The 17,863-nt window shown below is 39.1% G+C and overlaps 1 protein-coding gene across 1 annotated transcript in view; it reads left to right on the top strand.

The window, feature by feature from the left end:
- The window catches only part of LOC124278791, a 41,762-nt gene that overhangs the window by 20,430 nt on the left and 3,469 nt on the right, over positions 1-17,863 (top strand). The window lies entirely within an intron of this gene.

The following is a 17,863-nucleotide window of genomic DNA, read 5'->3' as shown; positions in this document are numbered from 1 at the left end:
TCTATATGTGAAAAAGATGGAACTCTTGTAGTAGTTATATTCAAAATAATTAGGTAAAAAAGTGTTAATTCAAATTGCATAGATAATCTTGTTCACCCATAGTTTCACTTCCTGTATAAGCACTGAACTGGCAACATGTGACTTGATATCTCTGCAGAACAATTAATGTCAAATTTTTATTTATACCAGTATTTCATGCTTAACTGGAGAAACAAAGGGGGAACGCTGGTCAGCTATGACAGGGTTTACTATAGAATGTGTAAAACCCTTAATTTGACATATAGTCAGGTGTACAAAGTTGTTAACAAATCAGTGTTTACCACAGGGGTCATGTCAAAATCAAAACCAGGTAGGAAACTCAAACTGGATAGCTTTGATAAGGGTGTCATAGGCCGTTCAGTTTATAAACGCAAAATCCCACCGACGTGTGGTAACATACAAGATGAGATCAAAGATACAATAAATGTCTCGAAAACAACACTTATTGTAGCTCTGGTAGAAATGGGGTTCAGGTACACCAAAGGGGAGATGACAGAGCTGTGAGAAAAGTACTCAATCCTGTCCATGCGATCAGCTTATCTGAGAACAGTTGAAGAATACCGCAAATTGGGGTTTCAAATCATATACCTTGATGAAAGCTGTTGTAATAAAAATCACACAAACGATCAGATGTGGCTTCCTTCAGATTGTTCTAAGGCACCAGTGTTACCATCAGGCAAAGGTAGAAGCCTGATCATCTTGCATGCTGGTACCCATAGCAAGGGACTGATTGGGGGTTGTGACTTTGTTTTTGAGGCCAAGAAATCTGATGGTGATTACCATAGCTAAATGAATGGGCAGGTATTTTTGGATTGGTACGAACATCAGCTTTTACCGTAGCTGGACGAACCAAGCGTTATCATTTTGGATAACGCCAGTTACCATAACATGCGTGCCCCTGGTACCATCACACCGACAATGAGCAATCTCAAGGCTCAGTTGCAGGATTTTCTCACTTCCTGTAACGTGCCTTACAGGCAATCAGAAACAAAGCCCCAGCTCATGGCAGCACAAAAAGCTAATCCAGTACATCACTGACGAACTAGCTGCAAAACAAGGCCACATATAGTTTGGCATGAAATGCATGTGGACCCGATTTTTTGTAAATATCTCTTCATCTAATGACCCAATCGATCTCCAACTGTGCAAGTGGATGTTTTGTCAGACAACCTAATCACATTGTAAATCACCGATTTGATGCATTTGTATTAAAGAATCTGTCTATGTAACTGTCAACAAAATTGACTGCTTGCAGAGGGAGGGAGCCAATGACCTGTAACAGCGGCAGTGTTGGGTCAGAAAGGTCAACGTTCGTCAATGTAGGTCAGCTATGCACGTGACAGGTATGAAGAGGTGTCACAGGTCGTGAATAGGGTAAGGTGGGTGCCAACTGTTAACCATCAGACGGAGTTTGTTTCTCTGAGTTGTTCAACATTAACCACAAAACCCATTAGTGAGAATTATTCTGTAGGTTAAAATCTTTAAATTTGTAATGTTAATGTCATATTTTGTTTATGCAGTACCTAAGTGGAAATGCATTTAAAGAACACAGAAAGTATATTTACACTAAATCATTAATCGGACCACCTATGGTTAGAACTCAACAACTGTTAAAGCCCCGTTCCCTCGGACACAAGCACACACAATCATGCACACTCATTGAAGAAAAGATACAATGAAGACAAAAGTGTTATGTTTTGATGTCGTTCACATTCCAAATTAAGCAATGCATTTCTAATAGCTTTAAGCATATAGATAGTTAATATTTATATTTTCATGATAATTTTATGTGAAATGAGTTTTTCATGTTACACTATAAGTCGTTGGAGTCAGTGCTGTCATTGTTACAAGAAGTTATATTTCTTTGAGCATATCTGGCTGGATACTATTATTATCTGTAAATATAATAACAGAATTAAACTTCATCAAGTTCACTCCATTCTTCCACAGAGGAGTCATCAGTGTCCAGACGAATGACAACTGGATTAACTGTTTGCTCCTTCAAGACATCTTTGAGCCAGTACTTTTTCTCCACCTTCTTGACGTGTTCAACACATGCATGCCAGCGTGCAATGTCAATGTCACATGTAGCAGTGTTGACAATGTGCTTGACATCATTCAACTTGAATGATTGATTTTTCCGGGCCACTGTACTTTTAAGGTCTCCCCAGATAAGTTCGATTGGGTTGAGATCACAGTGGTACGGTGGTAATCTCAAGACCTTATGGCCGTGTTGGCGTAGCATGTTGTCAATGTTATATGTGGGTGGAGGTTTGTTAGGTTTAATCAAAGAGTACAACTGTGGTTTAGTGGCCTTAATTGAAAATTGTATATTGTTATTTGTTAGCCATTGCTGCATATCTGACTTCTTTGTATTGGAAGTTTGGCACCTATTGTTTGGATCTCGAACACTGTGATAGGGAGCATTGTCCATGACAACAAGACTATTGTCAGGCAGAGCTGGCAACGATTGTTCCTCAACATACTGTGTGAAAACCGTTGAGTTCATTTCTGTATGATAGTCCCTACCATCTGTGCTCTATGACCGAAGTACCAGATCACACCCAGGTAGGAATCCACCGTGGGAACCAGCATGAAGAACGATTAAACGTTCACCTTTGCCTGTTGGTATTTTCCTACCATCACTGGGATCAGTGGGTAGCCACTGTCTGGCAGCAGTATAGTTTGCATTGATCCAGGTCTCATCCAGATATATAGGTTCGAACCCATCCTCTCTTGCCTGCTTAATTTCTCTCAGATAGTTACACCTTATTTTCACCATATCAGATCTCTCACACATTCCAAGTTTCTGGTTTGCTACCTTCTTGTACTTGTATCCACATTTGAGCAGTAGTTTGCTTAGCATAAACCTAGAAACATTAAATCGTGATCCTCTGCAAGGATGTGTTATAACTTTCTTGTGGACAGGTGTTCATTTCTAGCAAATAGCCGGCGAATGACATCTCTGATGACCCTGATGTCAAAAAATCTAACTTTGGATGCCTACCTTTTTGTACAAGGTTTTGTTTATTGGTCGTTGGTTTATTTTTCACAGTTTTTAACACGATGTTCTTTTTCATGCCAAGAGCAAAAGTTGTACGTTTCATGTAATCCGACACCTTATAAATCGGTTTGCTACGTTTGCTCTCTTTTTAAAAAAAATTCAACACATTTCTAATTAAACGTTTAGCATCATCTGAATAAACTTTCATGATGACAGCTAGAAGTCGTCAATGTGAATGATCCAAACGGTCTATCACAGTGCAGTGCACAGGTAACTATCATGAACTACACGTGCATTTACCTTTCTGACCCAAAACTGCCGCTGTTACAGGTCATTGGCCCCTTCCCTCTGCAAGCCTTCTGCGTTCTGCTGTTTATTTTGTTGACAGTTACATAGACAGATTCTTTAATACAAATGCATCAAATCGGTGATTTACAATGTGATTAGGTTGTCTGACAAAACATCCACTTGCACAGTTTGAGATCGATTGGATCATTGGATGGTGAGATATTTACAAAAAACCGGGTCCACATGCATTTCATGCCAAACTTTTTTTTATAGTTCACGTACACCAGTACGGCACTGTGAGCTCAATCCCATCGAGCTGATCTGGGGTAAAAAGTAAGAATTTTATTGCACATTCCACATTCAAGCTTTCAGACGTTAAAGAGCTTGTGTATGCTTCTTTTGCGAGAATTACCCCAGAAGTGTGGCAAAAAGCTGAAGACCGTTTTCTCAAATCGAGGACGAATACCGTCTGCGGGACGGCGTTAACGTCAGCCGAGTTGCACTTGTTGTAATTCCGCTAGAGTCCTCGACCAGCAGTGATACTGACACTTGATATTTTGAGACGGTCCCTGACAAGCGGTGCCCGTGCCGCTGTCACCCTGTCTGCCTGCCAGGTGGGTCACAGTATAGTTTGTTCCTTAGACGTGTTTCTACCTTGGAAGTTTTTCGATATTTTAGAGTAATCATTATGATTAAGGAATGGTACATCGTGATTACTCATTACATCGTGATTACTCATATGCCATATTAGGTCGAGGTGGTATGAATGATTATATATGAGTTTTGAATCTCAACCATTATCAAATAATTGCCAAAAAAGCATTTTCCAAGCATTTCTGGCCTTACTTTAGCTATATGGCAGTGGTCAAAACAAATGAATGTTCGTTGATGAAGCTTTGAACACTCAAGTTTGGATGGACGCTTTTATGTTTTTTTTTAGTTTTAGAAAACAATTTGAAGGAAGGTCAAGGGTAGGTAGCTCTAGATATTGTCTGACATATTTCTTCATATGAAGGTGTCAAAACTCCTTCTTCCAATCAACAACAAGAATCACAACATAAGTATTTGGGGCTTCAACATTCACATGTACCTAAAAGACATGTTGCCTGTCCCAGCCTCACCTACAGCTCGATATTACTGACAGTCCTTTCTGCTTCGGGTATATCGATAATCTGTTATCGTTCAAGAACCATAAAACTCACATTTCCTTCCACTTACTTACCATCTGAACTTGAACTAAGGTGAGAACCTTCATATTTCATAGCTGGAATCTTTCATAAAGATTCATAGCGACAAAAAACCTCTCCACGTGGATGTAACACAACAGGGCTGACATCAAATGCCCAGCAGTCAACCTTCCCTTCACGCCAGCAACAGGGCTGACATCAAATGCCCAGCAGTCAACCTCCCCTTCACGCCAGCAACAGCTCCAGCTTTCGGAGCATGCTCTCTTTCAAGATTTGAAAGAGCGTCATATGACGGTGTTAGTTCAAGTAAAGAGCGTCATATGACGGTGTTAGTTCAAGTATACAACATTCGCGATCTCGGTTATTTTTTCCGAAAAGGTGGACGCTTCCAAATTTGACGCATCAGCGAAAAAACTGATGTCCGACTCAGTTCCTCAATTGACTTGTTGCTTTGCCGGGTGAACACTTGATATCTTTAACATGTGTTTATGCCGGGTGCCTGGAGTGGGGCCTTTCTCATGACATAATATCAATGTCAATGGTTGACCTACAAACGACTCTGCCTTTAGCCAAGATTTCCTGTTGATGTGCAAAGGGTTTTGCCGCTTCTGTCTATGGATACTACACACAGTCATAATCTAACACCATAAACTGCATACGCATGATAAATATAAACTTGCCAAAGTTCCTAAAACACTACCATACTATTCCGTGACATTCTATTCTTGATGGTACACTTGTGCACGTGTGCATCCTTTTTACTAACGGTATTCAAAGTTTTCATTCAGTGAGAGTGGTCTCCCTTGACCATATCACACGTTGTTACTGCATCTTCGTACTGTGTCTCAGATTTCATCATCACGTCTGCCATTTATTCAGAACATGTCAATCGAAGCAGGTTTGGTGGAGTTGCCATGACATGATATGATATGATATGCCATATGATTTTGTTGTAAACGGTATAAAAACTCAAAATCGGCTACATATTAGTTGACTATACTGGTGTTGCCATTTTGTCTTTCAACACAACAGTCAGAACTGTGTGTTTATACTGACCACCGCCATTTCCTGATGATTTGCCAGTGTTGTTCTCGACATACCCAAGATCCCAGCCTAAGTTGTTAGAGACTAATGTTCCCTATTGGATAAAGCGAAGTCAGAAGTACGGAATGTAGTCATTATGTTAATTCTCATTCGCTGAAACAACAGGTCTTGTCACAATTACACGTTAACAGTTGATGGAAATCTAGCGTCTGACATTCTGTTTTTCAAAACTCACTCCACATACAACGTCAAATGGACATATCTCAACAAATAACACAGTGCGCGAGTAGACTGACAGATCACCACAACTCTATGAAGTTTCTCATTGAGAGGAAAAACGGAATTGTTCTTCCTCAAAATGATAACCTCTCCGAACTCGCCATTGATTTTAACTCATTCTTTGAAAACAAAATTCTTGATATTAGAGAGCTCCATCAGAAATACACCAAACTCGACACTCCGTTCACTGATATCTTGTTTGAGGGCATTTGGTTCACTGACAACCTGCCTAAACAATACAATGCAAAGCAACCTTGCAATGGAATGTATGGAAGTGTTACTCCAAGTTATCACGGACATTATGAACAAAAGCCTATCAACTGCAATTCTTCCCAGGCTCTTTGAAAGAATCCATTGTGAGACCTTTGATAAAGAACAACAAACTTGATAGAAACATCTTGAAGAGTTATTGGTCGGTCGCAAATTTAACATTTCTTTCTGAATCTGAGTTATAAACTGCTACAGAACGACTGATAGAACACCTATCTCTCTACATTCTGACTATCAGTCAGCCCATCGTCTTCACCACACAACACCTACTCTGCTCCAAGGAGTTGGAAGTGATCTGCCGTGTCTCGTTGAGTCCGCTAACATTTCAATGTTGTCACTGGGTGTGTGAGTTGGGTGGCTGACTGTGTGCTGGCGATTGGTCCCTGACTGTGTGTGGGTGAATCCCGGATAATTCTCAACCTAACAAAACCATTAGCATCTGTACATTATTGAGAAATTGTAATCCCAAATATAACGTGTTTCATTGGACCATTTTCTAAATGGCATTGTGTAATTCATAGCTTTCGGCCGTGGGAGCTGTGCCAATTGTCCCCTTGTCAGAGGGGTACACAAAGTCTAGATCTAGACTACCTCTTGTCCATTTTTGTGGAAGGCGCGTGGCTGAGGGTGTTAGGCGGCCGACTTTGTGTGCTGGCGATTAGGTGCCTGACTCTGAGAGTGTGGGTACTAGAATCTGTACTTTACTGAGAAAGTGTAATCCAAATCTAGTGTGTGGTACACATTGAAAGACTATTGATGTTACTGTGAGACACAGTCCCGCTGTGCATTCTAATGAAGCCCTCGATAGGTGTATCTGCCAAATTCCTTGATGGTTGTCAAAGGTTCTTCCATCAGCGGATTCTAACACGACCAAGGGACGCAACTCTAATTCCCTATGTATAAATAACAGACATGAGGTTGTACTCGTTTGTTCGGATGATTTATTGACATTTTTCAATAAACTTGTTGATTGGGATCATTATTCTGAGTCGAAAGCATCAGCAAACTCCTCCTCGAGAACATTTCGCAAATCTCGGTCTGTAAGGAAATAACAGACACTCGTTAAAATATACATGGACAACTATAGTTCAGACATACTTCACATCAAAGCTTGCAGTCGCGAGGCCTATAAGACTGGTTAGGGATTCTTCCTGATTATGATCTCGGTCTGTCTTCATTGTAGCACTTCAGGCTTCACAGACGTGTGATGTTTCCTGTTTTTGCCAGAATGTAATACAACAGGCACTCTGTTCATATCAACTTTAGACCTAACTTGAATCTGAACATTTCAAGTCCAGGTTAAAACTTACACCGTTATATCTGTAATGTTCGATAATACAAAACCAGTAAAAGGGTACCTGTAGTGTCCTATTACCTGAATCTATGGTCATGTAGTCAAGGATGCTTCTCGAGAACTCCTCCAAACTCACGTTCGAATCACCTGAGGGGCGGTGGGGTAGCCTAATGGTTAAAGCGTTGGCTCGTCACGCCGAAGACCCGGGTTCGAATCCCCACATGGGCACAATGTGTGAAGCCCATTTCTGGTGCCCCCCGCCGTGATGTTGCTGGAATATTGCTAAAAGCGGCGTAAAACCAAACTCAGTCGAATCACCTGAAATTGTTAAAGTGATCAGTCAGACCTTATTCACGAGCATATACATTTTCACAATAATAACAATTAACTAATACCAGAGTTTTAGTGAAACATTAACATATGTAAATAATGTGTAGGTGGTCATTAAATATAAGTTTTGTTTAACCGTTGTCATCAGCAAGTGAAAGTAGATCCTCGGCTGCTCGTCTTTCCATCAGTTCCTCGGCTTCAGATTGGTCAATATGGCCATCCTTGTTTTTATCAAGATCGTCAATACTTCGCTTTCCAAGTACGGCTCCTGCAAACAAAGAATATAAATGTCTTAAAGTAATCCTCTTGCAGTATCAAAAGTCACAAAGTAATGGCATTGAACAAATACATTGAGATTTTCCTAAAAAAACAAATGGTTGCATTTGATAGTAACTTGATTCTCTTTCCTTGATTCCTCCAATATTCTGTTCCAACGGATGAAACAGTACTTCCAAAAGCAGTAATTCATAATTCAGAGTTGAATCCTATATACGTGACAAACGGCTTCTCTAACTGAAAGTGTTTTCAGAGAAGCATACTCATAACTCATGCGATCACTCAAACACCCAAGAACAGTATTTGATTTGTTTTGTGGAAACCTGACATTTTGCACATCTTCAAAAGCGAATACATTTCTTAGTCAAAAAGCCCCATATACATGTACTATCCCAAAAAAGAAATGCAAAGGCGTTTTGTACTTTTAAAAATCTATTAATTACCTATTGTGTTCAAAAAATCGTCACAGTATGTAACAAAAGTGATGATAACATGATTTTACACAATTGCACAAGTGAAAAGTCGACTTTACCTGAAAATGTTGATTTTGATGAAGAATTAAAAAGGCATCGCCACAACGCAACAGAAATCACCTTCCAGTTGAAATTGTGCAGCAAGAGCATGCACCGTCTGGCTATAAAAACCAGATTACTTTCGGAAATCGGCATCCGTTTTGAAGGAGTTTCAAGGTCAAATCACTACACTAAGGCTTGACGCTGCGACATGGAACATCGCCATTAAAAGAATGCACGCTGGAGATTACCAATTTTCTGTTGCCAGGCGTCTGAATTTTAGTCTGAGCACGATATCACGGCTTGCAGCTCGTTACAACCAAACAGGTATAACAAATGACCGTCCCTGTACAGGCAGACCTCGAGTCACCACTGCAGCCAAGATCGGTACATCCGGGTACTACATTTGCGTGATCGCACTGCCACGTGTGAGAGCACAGCAGCCAGGGTGCCTGGACTTCGGAGGATATCCGGTCAAACTGTACGGAACAGGTTGAGAGAGATTGGACTGAGAGCCAGGAGACCCAACATCGGGACCATGCTACGTGGTCACCATTACGGTCAACGTCCTTGTTCTCCTGGTGGTATAGACATTACCTTCTTCTAAACTGATGTAAAATTCATTTCTTAAAGTCTATTTGTGGACGAGTTATACATGTTTGAAAATACAACATTTTTGGGCAACAGATTTCTGGATTATGCGTTTCTTTTTTGGAATAGTATATATAGATGAAGTTGATATTTTCAGATAGTGCCTGCCACTGTTAACGATTATCTTTACTGGGACGTGCTACCTCTTTTCGCCATACTCATGACATGTTAATGCAATGTCTATTATTTTATCGGTGTATCAGTTTCTTACTGTACAATCTTCAGTATGTTGCCATTCAAAACCGTTGACGATGTTCACATTGAGTGAGTGAGTGAGTTTAATTTTACGCTGCACTCAGCAATATTCCAACTATAGAGCGGCGGTCTGTAAGTAATCTGATCTGGACTAGACAATCTAGGGATCAACAATATGAACATCGATCTACACAACTGGGAACCGATGACATGTGTCAACCCAGTCAGCGAGCCCGACCACCCGATGCCGTTAGTCGCCTCTTACGACGAGCATGGGTTACTGAAGATCAATTCTAACCCGGATATTCACGGGTTGTTCACATTGAAAACGTAAGAGAATTCCATAATGCCGACTCTTTTGGTATTGAAAGGTCATCACTTACAAAATGATTTAGTGTATTGATAGCGTTCGACACTTTTCAGAGGGATCCACAATGTACGTAATCTAGATGACCAGCTGGCCATTTTTGTACATCCAGGGCATCGTTGTACGGCAGAAAATGCATATAGCAAAACTATTGTATACCAAAATATATGAACATGTCAAAACTGTGATTACATTCTGAATGAAGAGTACCCTTGTGTTCTGATGTGCCTTGATTATACATATAGCAGAACTAGGTGTAGCTCAAACCATTTCCACCTGGTAAAGATGGGAAAGTCACATTAACCTGGTGCACCTAGTGGCTGCAAGAGTTGTATACTCCCCAGGGGGTTGAGATTGATAATACGATGTCCTCCAATCATCAAGGGAAAAACCAGCGCCTTGACAATGTACTCGTTGCATGGATATGTGCGCTATATAATTATCCTATAATAATAATCACCACAGATGCCCTTTACGTTACTGAGTTGATGTCCTCAACAAATCTTGATATGCTGGGAGGTATTAAGGCTTAAACATGTTTGAAGAACATATTCCTCTACGTACCGACGGCTGGGATGATGAAGTGTTTGTATGTTCCTGTAAAACCCCAACGCCCGTCCAGCGGCTCGAAGTAATCTCCTGCCGCGGACTCTGATCCTGAATCTTCTCCAGGCGTCCGATTCCGACATCAGCACCACAGCCACAAGCAGGAGGACAAGGAACACACGCATCCTGATCAGCTGATATTATCTGCTTGACATACAGATCATTCTGCACATTACAAGTACAATTAGGAAAAAAAAATCGTGTGTTGGCCAATTTCCGGGTGTTATTGAGTATGTGAAGCACGGGAATTCATCTGGAACCGACGGCGTTAGCCGAAGGTTTCAAATGAAATATTCCCGTGCTTCACATACTCAATAACACCCAGAAATTGGCCAACACATGATGTTTATCGACATTGTAAACACAAAAGTAAACCAATAGGTCCACACGCGTTTTTGTGTCTGCAGTCATTGGCATCGAGTACGGGCCCGGGTACAGCAGTGACGTGTCATCAGCCGGCCGTTTCAGCTGTCTCCCATGGTAGCATCGGGAACTGCTCATTTGTGACGTCATTTGCACTTTACGTCACAATAAATATGATTTGAATGACGTCACCCCTGCTGACGACGTAACAATACAATAGTGTGTGCGATGTTCGTACGTATCAATACGCAGCAATTATCATTCGATCCACAGTGCGGCACAGCGATGACTTAGCATAACATCACTGCCACAGGCTAATTTGCATATCACGTGACCGGACTTTTCTCTTGTTTGTAAACAAACGCACATATTCATAATAAGAAAAGACTGGCCTTACGCAAGCTTTTCGGCGCGCTCTTCATAATGTTTTACATTGTTACATATATATTCTCCCACAACTGCGACAGTATGGTTTATGACAATACATATTTAGATATCAAACTGGCTGCATCGTTTGCTCTCCGTCGGCTTCGATGACAGCACGTGGAGCCGTACAACCTATGTAAACAAAGGATCGCTACGCAAATAGAGAATCTCACCCAAGTGTCTTCTGATATCAATTATATCAACATGAGTTGATAAAGTTACAAATATCCGAGGCTTGCAGAGGATATTTTTACTTTATCAACGAGTGTTGATATATTTGATATCAGAAGACATGAGGGTGAGATTCTATTTATCATCCAAAATCACTCTTAATTAATTTTCAATGAAAAATGTACATCTCTGAACATGGTACTGCCATTCGACTTTCAGTGCAGCGATGTCATAGCATTGTGACGTCATCAAGTACATGACGTCATAGCATTGTCAGGGCATTGTACAAAATCTACTGTCAAAACGATATCTCCTAGGAGATATCGTTTGATCTCACACAAGCGATATCTCCTGTGGAACACAGTTTTGGATGATAAATAGAAATAGTGTTACATGTTTTAGGATGTTCTCAATGAAACTAAACCTTTCTATCAAAGATGTTTAATAACATGTGCAGACATGTCAAAAATAAAAGAGATAAGAAATATGTACATTAAACTGAATGGACGGTGCAAGATGTGACGAATCGTCATCTTTCTGGCCTGTGGCAGAGGTACTATGCTGGCTGGCCGCATGAAACTTTGGGTAGGAGGGTGCATTCGATCATGTTTTTCAACCAATCAGAATAAAGAACATATATATTGACTTTTGGTTTACAATCACCAGTTGAACAAACTATTGCTCTATGTTTATATTTGAATCTGCATATTGTTCATCACAACTCTGTAAGACAGTAATACCTTGAGATAATGAAGTGAAATAAGTGACAGACATTTATTGGAATATGTATCATCATTAATACATTCTCTTGTTTGCAACGGGAACGAATATTAAGGATAAAGTAAGCAGTTCAAATGACGTATAAGCTCTCTGGTATTCCACATTGTGAAAATACTCCATTTTAATTGACCATTATAATGTCTCAAATAACAATAACCACTTCTCACATATATGGCTAACATTTCAGGGTTTGCAAAATGCATTATACTACAATCTGCTTAGAGAGTGTTATGTTGGCGGGTAGCGCGATGTACACTTAACCCATCGTATAAAGAACAGAAGTCAACGTCAGTGAAATACTAGTCTAGGGTTCGTCGAAAGAGACCCTTTTCAAGAGCGACATTTAGTGATGGGATGTTACGGGTGGGTCACTGATCATTAGCGATGACACCTGGTGTTCTCTATCAGGTCACGTGTCCTGCCCTACCGGGAACTCCCGCCACTCAAATATTTCTATTAAAAAACAGAGTTTTGCCTGGTGCCGCACAGCATTATTCGGCATGCAAAGAACCGAGTTTTCAACACACAGTTGCGTTACAGTCGAAGAAACACTCCAGTGACAATATCGTGTTTCTTCATTTTGTCAAGAATGAAAACGAAGTTTCAATTCAGATTAGGCCTGCTGTGTACAAGTAGTGAAAGTCTGCTGCTTATCTGCTCAGGGTAAAGAACTTGTTTTCATGCATAAACAACAATATCATAAAAATGTTACTCACCAAAACAGACGACGAGTTCCTGCAGATTGTATGTGTAGACCGCTCATATTTATACATATGTTCATCAGAAACTCGTGAAAAGAAACAGGAAAACCACCTGAAACGAAAAGATAACATCTGACGAAGAATGACATTTGATTGGAGGACATATTGGGTATCTCGACCATCGTGACATGAAACAGCCGGGACAGATGGACTTGAGTGCTGAATATTGATTTAACGACTTTATCTCGATACTGACGTGTTATCTAGTTAGCTGGAAATGATGTTTTAACGCGTTTAGCACTGGGTGACGAGTTATGTCAAGAAACTTCAAATAACGAGAAACAAATTGAAATTTCGCAAATATATTGCAATATGCAGAACAATCGAAGCTTAAGAAAATTATAATTAATATAAAACAAGTGGCACCAGTTCCTGAAATTGATGTACAAGTAACGAGAATAAACCCCTCAAACATTGGAAACAAAGAAATAACTGAAATAACGAAAACTTTGCAAAGTTTCTAAATTCTACCAAAGTGGCACCGGTACACTTTTGTGCTAGGCAGAATGCTATATGAAGATTTTAAAGAGCCTCAGAATATGTTTCATACACGATGAAATTGTTCAAAGACTTGTGAAAAGTGATATCGCAGACAGGTGGAAGGCCATTTCAAATGAGTCCAAACTTCTACAAATCATACGTCCCATGCACTGCACTACTGCACGTATGTTCCTGTGTTGTCTGAGACTTTCAAGGTGAATCCTGGTCACTGTGTGTATTGTGTTGTGTTGTGTTGTGTTGTGTTATGTTATATTGTGTATTCAATGTTTCGGTATGTGGAAGCCGTTGTTGTACTTCGGAACTTATCAGGACACTAGACCGTCGGTAGTTTGAAGATAACTGCATGTATTTGACTTATGTGTTTATGTGTGTATGTATTTGTCTTCTGTGTGTGTGTGTGTGTGTGTGTGTATTTGTCTTGTGTATGTATTTGTCGTGTGTGTGTGTGTGTGTGTGTGTGTGGTGTGTGTGCATTGTGCATTCATTCGTTTATGCATATGCGGCATCACAGTATCATGTGTTCAGAAAAATGGCTAACATACTCAGTGTTAACAAAATCAATTTCCCCAAATGTTCAGTCAACACAGGTTCAACAGTTTATCTGTTTTACACCTAACCATGTCTTTTTTATGATCCTGCATCCTTCTATGCGATTATATCCTTTACAGTCTGAAACAAGGTATTCATTTTTTTAACGCCAAACAATACTCCAGCTATATGAAGGCGGTCTCTAAATAATCGAGTGGGAAACAATGTTGGGAAACCATGACGATACAAATTAGCGAGTCTGACTACCTTATCCCGTCCTTCGCCCAGTGTTTCCAATACTATAATTTGCCACTGGCCATCAGGGCCTGCAGGCTTTAAAATCTGCAGGCCCTGAATGAAATCTGCAGGCCCTTTTGTTAAAATCAAGCCAATGAAAACAAATAGACTACACTGTACACACTTTCAATCGGTTTCTACAAAATCAATTAGCGAAGCCTATGGCGGAGAGAAAAGTTTTTTAATTTACTTGTTAAAGACTGGTGTTGACATTCCTATGAGCAAAGTGCTGTAATACCTGGACGTGAAACTGTCTGATATTCGAAACATGATGGATTGTGAATGATTCCCGAGAAAAAGATTATGGGAAGGATTCCAGTTGAAAAAAAAGACAGATATTTACTGAAGGCCACAAGGGCCTGCAAATAGCTGAAACTGCCGGCCCGATACAATAACAACCTTCAGATAAGACAGACAAAATGTGGCGTGTTATCGGAGACCTTCAGAGAAGATAGACGAAATGTGGCATGTTTTCGGAGACCTTCAGACAAGATAGACGAAATGTTGCGTGTTATCTGAGACCTTCAGAGAAGAGAGACGAAATGTGACGTGTTTTCGGAGACCTTCAGACAAGATAGACGAAATGTTGCATGTTATCTGAGACCTTCAGAGAAGAGAGACGAAATGTGGCGTGTTATCGGAGACCTTTAGACAAGGTAGACGAAATGTGGCGTGTGGCAAGCAACCCTATAAATGTATAAACCCAGAAAGTTACGTGACTTGCATTCTATTACTCGTGTATCCCATAAACCTTACCGAGCTTTATTACATATCGACCAGTAAATTACGATGGTAATTCAAATATATATTTTTAAAATTATAAGAAAAAATGGAGTTGTGCAGAAAGTGCACGTTTGCTGAAGTCACTTGGGCGGAGTGTCGCCATCTCATTATAATGAATTCTTTTATAAATTAGGAGGTTTATTCAAAGTTACAATTGACAACTACCAACATAACGGGAAAGTGTACACGTTTACATGTACTGTTATGTGTTGATTCTTCAGTTTAACAAACACAGCTGCAATCAGTCTGTAAAGGAAACACGCAGCAAAGCAATGTCATAGAATTAACAATTGTACTCTAAAACTGTAAAACGAAGTGTACAAATTAATACAAAAGTACAAATAGAGTGTGAATGCAAATTCAAAGGCGGCATACTACAAAAGTAGTGAGTGTAGCATTAAAGACAGAGATGACAATATTTACACCACTCTGATAATTGTTTCAAGATTAAGTTTTTGCTTTTTCAAGGATTATTAAGATCAATCAATATTTATTTAAACAGATTGAAACTTGACAAAGGTAACTTTATAGACGGGGATAGATTACAGAATATTTCTATTACTCAGTTGCTTTCTTGTAAAAGAGGTTCGAAAAAGTATTATTATGTTATGGCACAGACTGATGAAAATTTAAGGATAACAGAAAAATGGGAAGAAGAAATACTAGTAAGACAGAACTGGTCAAATATATTTATCAAAGCATTTAAATCTACATCTGATCCAAAGTTAATATGGATGCAATACAGGCTACTACACAGAATTATACCAGTCAATACATACCTAGTTAACATGAATCTTGTTAATAGCAATCTGTGTACATTTTGTAACTCCGAACCTGAATCAAAACTCCATCTGTTTGGGGGATGTAGAAAAAGTGATTTTCCGGGGGAAAGAACTTTCTCAGTGGATTAAGTTTTAATGCTTACATGTGATCTAGTATTATTTGATATTTCAGAATCCTTCCACAGTGATGCTCTATTTGACTTGATAATATTTCTAGCTAAACTTCATATCTATAAATGTAAACTTACAACTCGAATACCACATTTACCCGTATTTCAAAAAGAATTTAAATATTATCGTAAGATAGAATTTGTTTTAGATTTAATACCAAACCAAAGTTTCAAGAATGCCATAACAAATGGAAAAAATATGAAAATCCTTTTCAAGAGTAAATATCGACAATGTAAATTAGTTTATTTCTGGTTAATGCATCTATAGTATGAATGTGTGAGTGAATGTTGTATTTATGTCTAAAAAACCAAAACCAAAACAAATACCTGTTTATATACAGTGTACATGTCCTTTCATATTATACAACTCTATACTTTGAATTCAGAAGCAATATGAACACCAATATACTCCTACATGTTCTTTTTAATCTAATACTGTTGATGCTTACCAACAAGTTGTGTTGACAAATGATAATATATACATAAAAACTATTTAAACCACTCGTCAAGTTTCCTAAACGGGCAGTTTTCAGGGTAAGGATGATCTCCACGCAACTGTTGGTCATCTTGTAACGATGTGGTGTGATGGTGAGAGGTAAACATTAACTGCTCTTATGTGCCTTAAACAATTCCTGACTTTTGTATCATGTTTTCTGTGTCACTGGACAGGCCCAATGGACAAAGATTGTAGTATCTTCCGCAACTCTGCGAAATATATCACTGACCCTCAATGTAAACCACCTACATAATGCCTTACACTGAGAATTCCGACTTCTATATCACATTTATACTTTCATCTTGTGGTGATACCAGGCGTTCAAGACCAGTCATTTGTTCATCTGAGACAACACAGGAACATCTGTCCAGCAGGTTAATGCATGGGACATGTCTGCCATGCCATCTTTCAAAAGCGTTTAAAGGCTTTGAATAATGTCACCTTGATGAAACAACTTGTGACGTTTCTAAAACTCTTCATATAGCATGTTCGAGTGCACTTTGGAAGCATTTAGACATGTTTTCGAATTTATCTCGATGTTTCTACTTACATTTTCGTAATTGCGACCACTTGATCGCTACTTTAAGGTTATTTCCAAAACTGTGAATATTAACTGTTTTCTCGTCCCTTTGATTATTCAAGCTATTTGAAGTAGATTTTCAGGTTTTCATCGTAACTTCGTTGTTTTGAAATTTCAATCTTCTCTCTCGTCATTTCAAGTTTCTTTTCCAAAGTCGGAAGTTGGAAAAGCTTCTTCTTAATTGAATCGCCATGTTAGAAATTTAAATGATTATCTGGAAATTTGTTCAAAACTTGAAGTGAAAATAATTGATTACAGAACGTCAGTGCGAATGAATACCCAGTCTTGGCTCATTTTAGAAACAAACTCCGTTTGGTGTTAAGGGAAGAATAGCTTTGAACATTATTGGAATGGATCACTGAAAATCAGTGACGAGAAAATGCTCAACGCGTCACGTTTATGAAACAAACATTAAATAAGGAGAAAATAGTTGAAGTAACGGCAAAATACTAGTAAATTCAGAGTTAAGAGAAACACCACAGAGCTTGAAGGGAAAGTTATGGAAGCAACACGAAAAATCGATTATTCTTTTGCTTTGGGATGAAGCAATAACGAAACAATCATATGAAACAGGAAAATGCAATTGTAGTAATAGTGTGCACGCAGTAGATACGGAGTAACTGAAATAAAGGGAAAATTCCGTTTAAAACATAGCTTGTGGCGCGATTAGCTGCGTGGTGCTGTTATCATTATTGCGAGAATTGTGTGAAAAAGAAAGTAATGAATGAAAAGTTGATCATAGAGCGCAAAGAATATTCAATTTTGAAACACATTTCGTTTGTTGTAAAGAGACAAAATAGCGGTGAAATCCTTACATAATAATAATTATAACCACAAAATTAAGAGAAATGTAGGTTTAAAACAAAATGTATGTTGCCAAAGT

This window comes from Haliotis rubra, unplaced genomic scaffold (genome assembly GCF_003918875.1).
Source record: "Haliotis rubra isolate DU_JTF1 unplaced genomic scaffold, ASM391887v1 Scf241, whole genome shotgun sequence".
In the NCBI taxonomy this organism is placed as follows: domain Eukaryota; kingdom Metazoa; phylum Mollusca; class Gastropoda; order Lepetellida; family Haliotidae; genus Haliotis; species Haliotis rubra.
The sequence above is the reverse complement of the archived record's forward strand: the minus strand, read 5'-3'. Positions and strand labels throughout refer to the sequence as shown.